The sequence below is a fragment of the Silene latifolia genome, chromosome 7 (assembly GCF_048544455.1).
Source record: "Silene latifolia isolate original U9 population chromosome 7, ASM4854445v1, whole genome shotgun sequence".
Classification (NCBI taxonomy): domain Eukaryota; kingdom Viridiplantae; phylum Streptophyta; class Magnoliopsida; order Caryophyllales; family Caryophyllaceae; genus Silene; species Silene latifolia.
Genome location: NC_133532.1, coordinates 105,454,300 through 105,464,248, shown reverse-complemented (window position 1 = coordinate 105,464,248; position 9,949 = coordinate 105,454,300). Strand labels below are relative to the sequence as shown.

The 9,949-nt window shown below is 39.1% G+C and overlaps 1 non-coding gene across 1 annotated transcript; it reads left to right on the top strand.

The window, feature by feature from the left end:
- The first annotated feature begins 811 nt into the window (after positions 1-811).
- Positions 812-918, top strand: LOC141593868 (small nucleolar RNA R71). Its single transcript, XR_012521926.1, has one exon. It is a non-coding gene; the product is annotated as a small nucleolar RNA R71 (small nucleolar RNA).
- The last annotated feature ends 9,031 nt before the right edge of the window (positions 919-9,949 follow it).

Here is a 9,949-nt window from a genome sequence, read left to right as displayed (position 1 = left end):
CATACCCTTGCCCAAATCCTTGATTAGCTTGGTTCACTTGGTTCCCTTTGTAAAACCCTTGGTTGCTTTGATTTCCACCAAAATCTTGGTACCCTTGTGGTTGGTTCCCATGGTTTTGGTTTTGATTGTTGTTTGGCCATTGGTTTTGATTTCCGGGGTTGCTTCTTTGGTTGGAGAATCCTCCCCTTGGTTGAGAAAAACCGGGTGGATTATTTGGGGCTTGTGGTTGAAGGTGTTGTGGGTTTTGAACATTGGTACTTTTGTAGCTAAAATTGGGGTGGTTTCTCAAACCCGGATGGTAAAGTTAGTGTTTGGGTTGTAGGTATTGGGATTGTTATAGGGTGGTCTTGGTGGTCTTGTATTGTTGTTATAGCTTTGGAAAGCATTAACATCTTGGACATTCTCTTCATAGCCACCGTTATAGTTGTTGGCACACATATCAAAGGTGTGACCGCTCCCTCCACAAAGCTCACAACTTGAAGCTTGAACCACTTCCTCCATGGGTGGACCATGCGAGGTTGTGGCTTGGTGCACTTGGTTTCTTTGTAGCTTTTCAAGTTGTTTTGTGAGGAGGTCGAGTTTAGCATTTGTCTCGGAGTTTGAGGGATTCTCCTTGGGATATCTTCCATTTCTTCTAAGCACATTGCCTCTTGTACCATAGTTACCCTCCGAATCCACCATTTTCTTGATAAGAGACGTGCCTTCTTCATCACCCAAGTGATCGAACCCTCCTCCCGCGGAGGCATTTACCATGTCCTTGGTCCTTGGAAGTAGAGTTTGGAAGAATGTTTGAGTCACGTACCAAGCCGGGATCCCATGATGAGGACAACTAGCAAGTAGATCTAGGTACCTATCCCATGCCTCTCCGAGGGACTCTCCTTCCTCTTGTTGAAATGTATGAATTTCGTTCCGGAGCATAGCGGTCTTTTATGTTGGGTAATACTTTGCTAGGAAGGCCTTGGCCAAAGCATCCCAAGTGGTAAATGTGTTTGGTAGGTGGACATTTAACCAACGATCCGCCATCCCCGTTAGAGAGAAAGGGAATAACATCAACCTCAAGGTCTCCTCGGACACTCCATTTCTCTTCATCATGCTCACCTTGCTCTTGAACTTCCTAAGATGGGCATGAGCATCTTCATCGGGATTTCCACTAAAGCAATCCTTTTCTATTGAGCTCATTTGAGCGGGGTGCATTTCGAAGTTATTAGGAGCCAATGGGCCAAAATTGATGGGGTTACAAGCATCATTATGGTTAGGCCAGTTGTGATATCGTAGAGCCATTTATGGTGGAGGATTTGGTATATGAGGGGGTGGTGTTTGAGGTGGGCTATTTAGAATAGGGAAGTTATGAAATGGGTTTTCTAGTAGAGTCTCAATTGTGATGTTTGGTTGAAGTGTGGTTGTGGTATCAATGTTTTGTGGGGTGTGTGAGTTTGGTTGATCAATGTTTGCTTGAGGAAGGTTCCGAACTCTATCAAGGGTCCTTGTCCTCAAGGTCCGAAAAAGTCTTTCGGGGTGGGAATTGAAGAGTAGAGCTTGGTGGTTCCTTCTAGGCATGCACTTAATAAACCGTTAGTCTCCTAGTGTTTTTACACACTAGGGGAGGGCAAGAAATCATACACTCTACAATGAAACACACAACTACTAAAACAAACTAACAAGTGAGATAAGACTAAAGCAAAGACTCTTGATAAACTAAATATAACCTAACGCCATCCCCAGAAATGACGCCATTTGATGAGTAATATTTTATGGTAGGGTCAAGTCTCTTCTCACCAACAATATTTTAACCCAATTTAGTGCGTAAATCGGGGTTGAACCACAAGGATAGAGGGGTTTCTACTTAGTCTAAATAGGAGTCTAGTCTAGTCAAAATTGAAAGGAAAGGAGTTGATTTAAACTACTAGAAGTAACTAAACAAACGATTGAGAAGAGATGTATATGATTGATTAAAGGCTAGGGCTTTCGGGTTCATCTAAATGGTTTAAGGGCAAACAAGATGATTCAAGGAGTCTATGATGAGGGTTTATCCTAGGATGAAAAATCAATCTCTTGATTATCCTAAAGGTGATTACTAACTCTCATTAGGCAACACACTTTTCTAAAACATGCAACAAGACCACCACAAACTCTCATTCAATGGAGGAATTAAGCAATTATGACAAAAGGCACAAGCTCTCACTCACACAATTCATCAAACACCTTGTGTGCATGATTAAGAAAGACAAACACTTCACCAAAGACTCAAAATAATCAAACTATCATGCTCAATAATCCCATTTAGACTCCCCCTAAACCCTAGAAATATTACTACTCACTCATGTTAAAATTATTCAAACAAACAAATGGAAAAGAACAAATAACAAAAAGAGATGACATGGTAAAGATTCCAACAGTTATAAAAGACAAGTTAAAATGTAAACAATTGATTAAACAAGTAAATAAGATAAGAGATGTACCAACAAGAGTAAAGATGATTGCTTTGATTGAATAAATGAAGGAAATCCTTCAATATCTCCCAATACAATCCCAAAAACCAAATGTAAACAATTGATAATAACTAATACTAAGCTAATTTTACTAAATGATTAATAATAATTATGGAAAGAATAATGCTTTGATTAAGGAAAGATTACATAAATTAGGGAAAGTTTTCAGATCTAGGGTTATCTGTACAATTGATTAGAGGAGGGGTATTTATAGGTTGCACTCTTAATTATGGTAGAATTACAAATGGGCCTTTGGAATGCGGAGTAGTGTTCCCGGCCGGTCAACCGGCTGCCGGTCCCATGACCGGCTGGGAGTTTTATGGAAAGTTGAATTAAATTTGCATCATCAGGTAGCCATGGCCGGTTGACCGCCACCGCTCCCAGACCGGCTGGGAGCTCATTGACTTCTCCATTCTTCAGTTGACTTCCAAACTCTATGTGTCTTCCCAGCCAGTCAACCGGCTACCGGTCAAGGGACCGGCTGGGAAGTTCTTGTAAGTTAGGCTCCATTTCTTCACTTCGTGCTCTCCCAGCCGGGTAACCGGCCGCCGGTCAAGGGACCGGCTGGGAGTCTTCTGTAACTTCACCTAATTTATGCTGAATTGTATATACTTGGTGCTCCCAGCCAGATGACCGGCTGCCGGCCTACCGGCTGGGAGTGCTTCTCAGCTTCTTTTCCTCCTTCTTTCATGCTTGGGTCAATGAACTCGTCTTTTGGCTTCACTTCTCCCATTCCCGCCTCAATTCCTGCAAGGAAGGTACAATATCATAGGCACGGGAATTGGGGCATGAATTACAAGCAAGAACGTATAAAACCGACCCAAATGGAGTCGGAATGCATGAAAATAGAGGGAAAAGTGGTGCAAGAGAATCCTATATCAGTAGTGATCAACCGAGACAATAAGATCTAGTTTTGAGATATTGAGGGCGCCTACTCAACCAAAGTCGACCTCCTATTATACTCATGTCGGGCTTTTTTTCTTAGACTTTCCCAGGTTCATTTTGGTTCATTGGTTTAGGTTCGAAAATCGTCGCTCTGATACCACTTTATAACACCTCCTTCTTACCCGGCCAAGGTGATGGAAGGATGTTACCGTCTCGGTTTCTGACGAGGCAGTGAAATCGGAATTACAATTGAGAAACATTATATATAAATTACAAGTTTAGTGAATTACATATGAATAAATGAGTAACGAACGTAACAATGACATATACAACGCAACTACTATCTATATCATCCAACTATGTAACTCAACTTCAAGTCCAAAGAGCGGCCCGAACCCCGATCACGTCAACAAGCAAACCTGTACTCAAACTGCTCCCCATATGATCGGCAATATCATATGGATCAACATACGCCACCCAGGAAATAGGTGGCAATTACTCACAACCCAAAACACGCCAATTTCGATAAATAAAGACACTTGACATTAGACGGTATGTAAATATGCAACATGTCAATGACCTACATCAAATACGATAATGCAATCATCAAACCGGTATCAGGACACAACCAAATGTACCCACAACCCGGTGATAGTACCGCAGCATCGCCTACCAAACAGTCGGACCTCGGTCCGTAACAAGGTATTCGGGACACACCCGCGGTACCAAAACCGGATCCCCTATCAGATGTCGTGCCTCAACCACACGTCCCTCCATTATCAAGTCATCAATATGCATATCCCTCTTGGAGTGAGAAGCTTCAAGGGGCAATCCAAGCGTAAGACGGTCTCCCAACTGCCTTACGTCTCCTCAACGACCAAGTATCACCAACATACACAATTATCAAAACAGTGAAATATGCAATACAATACACCAAAATACCACTCATTATGAAATACACTTCCTAATGTACTATGAACATAAAATCCTCCAATATCTCGACTTATAGAGTCGCCATAACTCAATACCATGTTATAATGCATTTCCGACACTACATGAGATTCACAAGCAGCCTCAAATACTCTTATTTGATGCAATACAACTCATTGCTAAGCAAAACAATGACAAAAGACAAATTAACAAGCATATACATTATCGAAATCGAGTAGGATAAAGCTACCTTTTAGCAATCTTCAAAAGCTACCCGAATCCGACTCGATTCCATCTCATGAAACCATCTCATCCTAATATACAAATCACATAATACTATCACAATACATCCTACACTATTATGCAATACAAAATCCATTATTATTACCCATTAATTACCCATATTACACATAGCCACATACTAATTACTAATTAATTACCTATAACAAAACCCCCAAAAGTTAGGGTTCATACTAACTAGAGAAAGATAGATCTCAACTTACAAGGTGAAAGGAAGGAAGGATAAGGTGAGTAATCCTCTAAACCAAGCTTGAATTCCATGGAGAAGGTGTTTGTGAGGGTTAGAGAGATAAGGGAGCGGATTTGATAGATAAGGAGAAAGGATAGAATGATTTAGGATAAGATCCCAAAATAAGCTTTATCGAGTACTGTTTAACCGCACTCGGTTGAGTGCCGAGTCCACTCAGCCAAGTGCCACTCATTCGGTCGACTACTCGCCGTACTCGGCCGAGTGGAATCTACTCGGTCCACTGAAAGATCTACTCGGTCTACTGCAAGTTCACTAGGTCTAGTTTAGGTCTTACTTGGTTTAATGTACAACTATAATTTACTCCCGAGTAGTCTCTCATCAAGTCTAATGGTCCTCTCACGCATCTTGAGGTTCTTGTACGGGTCCCACAATATCCGGGTAGTACAACACCGGTAAGAAGTTACAATAAAGTGACTATTGACCATGATGGATAATATATTCAATATCATGGGTTCACAAGAAATTGTCAAGAGTATGATGGATAATCTGATTGAATAATGGGTTCACAAAGGTTGTGAATTGTAAGTGGATATTGAGATCCCTTACACAATGTGATATCATGATAGTACGTACGTAACTTGTGAAGAGGATATTGAGATCCTCCTATCAATGGTCATGGTAGAAGTTGGTGTTGGTGGCACCGCAAGGAATGAGTTTAAAGCCTATTGGGAGTGAATCATGATGGGGATCCCCAACTTAGGGTTAACTAAGTTCAATGGTTCAAACGAAGTCACGAGCATCTCATGTTGTGATACTACTACCATTTCTTTTATAATAAAACGTGTTGTAGTATTTTTTTTCATAGATTGTGTTATATCTGTCATGTGAGGAAGGTTGAGCTATACTCTTAACAAGTCCATATATAGTCCGTTTTTAAGGGTGCTTTGTGACAATAAAACATGATGGATTTACCTATGTGAATGTGGGGGGAAATGTCATATTCCCTATGAGGTCTTTAGGCTTTAGGACCTCTAGCGCGTTCACAAGATCCCAAGCATGTGGAGGGAACCTTTTATGACATTTAGCGAGGACGAACGCAAATTCGAATGCAGGTTTGTGCGCAATTTTCTGTTACAAAACACTGTGTAGGTTCAAAGCCAAGAGCTACTCAATATGACTATACCGTAGGTAAATTGTATGCACTGGGTAATGATTTTCAAGTCCTCGGGACATTGTCATCTTAAGACATATGTTATGTTGCCTTATAACAACTATTTTTTCTTCTTCTTTTGAATCATGTGGGGGATTGTTGGAAGTGTTGCTTCAAAAGAAGCTTTTTTTATCCAACATTGGTAGGATAAGTTAGAGTATATAGTTTATAAGTGATCACTTGGTTTACACTACTAATATGTGTAGTAGTGAAGAGGCTCTACCCTTTTGGAAGTGAAATCACTTATTCTCTATGTATTTGTTTGCACAATTTCCAAGCCTGATAGTTCAATCTTCTATACTGACTGTCGTGGTTTTCCCATATGGATTACTCAGTCTTCTAAACATTGTGTTGTACGTCTTCTCCATGCTAATTGTGCAGTCACTACAAAAAAAAAACACGGAAAAATGATGGTACATGTGACGGAATTTGAAGTCCGTCAGTTTTTTAATAATATTGATGGATTTGTGACGGAAATTCCGTCAAATGTTCATTCTTGACGGAATATCCATCACAATACGTCAGGAAATACTGGCGCGCTAAAAAATCCAAAGGCGCCATTAGATTCTAACGGAAAAACCGTCACAATTTGTTAAATATGTGACGGATAATCCGTCAATAGGTATAAAAAATGAGGACATATGATGGAATTTCCGTCAGACTATTTCCCTCAATTATTGCCCAACCAGCAATAATTGAGAGAAAAGTCATGACGGAAATTCCGTCACGATTCCGTGTTTTTGGACAATCCTGACGGAATTTCCGTCAGGTAAGTCAAACAAAGTTTGACTTTTCTGACGGAAATTCCGTCAGTATTGTCCAAAAACACGGAATCCTGACGGAATTTCCGTCAGGACTGTTTTTAATACCGCGACAGCATTGTTCCTATCGTTATTTGTTTTTTCTCCCCCAAATCGATTTTTCCCCTTAAATCTCCCCAAATCCGATACAACGGAACCACCACCACACCACCACTATTCTCTCCTTCCGCCGACCACCACCACTCCAGGTTTGTCATTTATCTCTTATTTTTCCTTTTCCTTTTCCTTTTTCCTTTTCTTGTCTTTATTTATGTTATTTTTATAGGTTACCGCTGCCGCCACCGCCGCTATCCACCACTGCCGGTCACCGCCGCCGCCGATTCCATCCACCCTTCCATCTTCTTTCTCATCCTTCCTTTTTACTTATTACTAAAATTAATTAGGTATTTTTAATCTCTTTTTAATTAATTTTTTTGTTTAATTATCTATTAGTTAGTGTTGATGCATGTTGAATTAGGATAGAAGCCATTTTGTTATAGTTTTTTGTGAATTGTTAAATTTTGTGTAGTAGTTAGTAGTAGTTAGTAGTAGCTTAATTAGTAATAGTTAGTAGTAGTTTTGTGAAGTGTTAAATTTTGTGTAATGTTAATGTTTTTAAAATGATAATTTGAATTAATGTTAATTAGATTAGATATTTAAAATGAAAAATTAGTCATGTTACTTAGTTTTTGTTAATTGACATTATTAAGAAAGAAGTCATTGTTGTATGTTTTGTTTTTAATATTATTGAAATTAATGTTCACATTGACTTAGTACCTGTTCAAAAATTACTCATTAGGAGTAATTTTTGAATAGTTCCCGTTTTGGGACTGTCTTTGTACGTTTCAAGTCACTTAGGTAGTAAACATGTATTTGTGATTTTTTAATGAGGAAAGAGCTCGGTGACAATTCCTTTAATGTTCTCTGAATGCATATGTGGAGTAATTATTTATTCTACATTGTGTATTTGGAGAACTAAGGGGAATTGCTGCCGAATTTTTTCCTCGTTAATAAATCACAAGTGTGTGTTTGCTAGTGACTTGAAACGTACATTGATGGGTTTAGGTTGGATTGATAAGGACCCAATTCAAAAAAATAAATAAAGACTACTTGTTGACAATAGTTATTTGGTTGTGATAATGTTTATTGAGTATTATTTTTTGTTTTTATTGTGTTTTTATGACATATATACAAACAAATTGTATTGTAGATATATATATAAACATGAAAAGATTAGAACGACAATGGATGTATGAAAGATTAGACGAAAAAAGAAACCGAAGCGTGAATTTGCAAAGGGGGTGAACGAGTTTATTAAATTCGTGGAACAAACTAGTATGTATAAGAATTTTGGTGAAATAAGATGTCCGTGTAAGAAATGCAATAACAGAGCTTTTAAAGGAAAAAAAGTAGTTGAAGATCATCTTTGGTCGAATGGTTTTGCCGATAATTACTATGTATGGACGTATCACGGTGAGGAAATGCCTACCGAAGGAAGTTCAATTAGTATCGTAGTTAGTGAAAATCCTTACCGTGAGCTCGTGGAAAATGCATTACGTGATAATGTTGAACAAATATTGGAGGAGCAACTCAATCCCGACGACCTTAGCGATGAAGTAGTGCGTTATGAAACCCCAAACCCCCAAGTTTCTTCCTTCTATAAAATGCTAGAAAAAGCCAAACAACCAGTGTATGAGGGAAGTAATATGAGTTTGTTACAAGTGGCCACTAGGTTGGTAACACTCAAATGTGAGAATAACATATCTCTTAGATGCGCGAATGGGTTTGTGCCGTTCGTAGGTGACATTATTCCAAAGAATAATGACATGGCGCGCAATTTTAATGAGATTAAGAATGTGCTTAAGGGACTTCAACTACCCCACCCGGAAGATTGATGCATGTCCCTCTTTGGATGCATGCTTTTCTGGGAGGAAAATGCTAATCTTGAGGAATGTACAAAGTGTCATGCATCTCGGTATAAAAGTACAAAAAATTCAAGTGGGAGGCGAATTCCTTGTACACCGTTAACTTATTTCCCGATTGCGCCAAGGTTACAATGATTATATGCAACCAAGCAGATAGCAGGTGAGATGAGTTGGCATCATAGAAACTCTCGATTAAGAGAAAGGGGGACAATGGCACACCCAAGTGATGGAGAAGCGTGGAAACATTTTGATAGAGAGCATCCAGAATTTGCAAGTGAGCCTCGTAATGTTCGGCTTGGTTTGTGTACATATGAATTTAATCCTTATGGGCAATTTGGGAGGAATTACTCATGTTGGCCCGTGATTGTCACTCCATACAACTTATCTCCTTGGTTATGTATGAAGCGACAATTTATGTTCTTATCTCTGCTCGTTCCAGGTCCTAAGAACCCTAAGACAAATTTAGATGTGTACCTGCAACCGTTGATTAAAGAGTTGAAAGAACTTTGGAAAACCGGTGTCTACACCTACGATGTTTCTAAGAAACAAAATTTTCAATTAAAGGCTGCATTAATGTGGACGATCAATGATTTCCCGGCATATGACATGCTTTCCGGTTGGTCCACAAGTGGGTACCGTGCTTGTCCTTATTGTCAAGAAAAAGAACATAGATCTTTTTGGCTTAAAAATAGCAAAAAGGTTTGTTGGTTCGATTGTCACCGTGAGTTCTTAAGACCTGATCATCCTTTCCGCAACAATTGTAAGCATTTTCTAAAGAACAGAAAAACTGAGAATCGCATAGCCGCGTCGAAATTAACAGGTGATGAAGTGTGGGATTCCGTTAAAGACTTGCCAAAAATAGTTGATGCTTTTGATCAAGAATTGAAAAGATTGAAAGACAAGAATGAAGGTTGGTGGAAACAAAGCATACTTTGGGAACTTCCTTACTGGAAAACATTGTTAATTCGACACAACTTAGACGTTATGCACATTGAGAAAAACTTTTTTGAACAACTTATCAACACGATGATGGATGTACCAGGTAAAACTAAATTTGGTCCTAAGGAAAAACTAGACTTTAATGAACTTTGTTATAAACGGCCAATATCATCTAGGTTTGTTTTAAAAATCTGGAGAAAAAAGGCTATATGTGAATGGGTTGCTAATTTGAAATTCCCGGATGGTTATGCTTCAGATTTGAGTCGGTGTGTTGACCATAA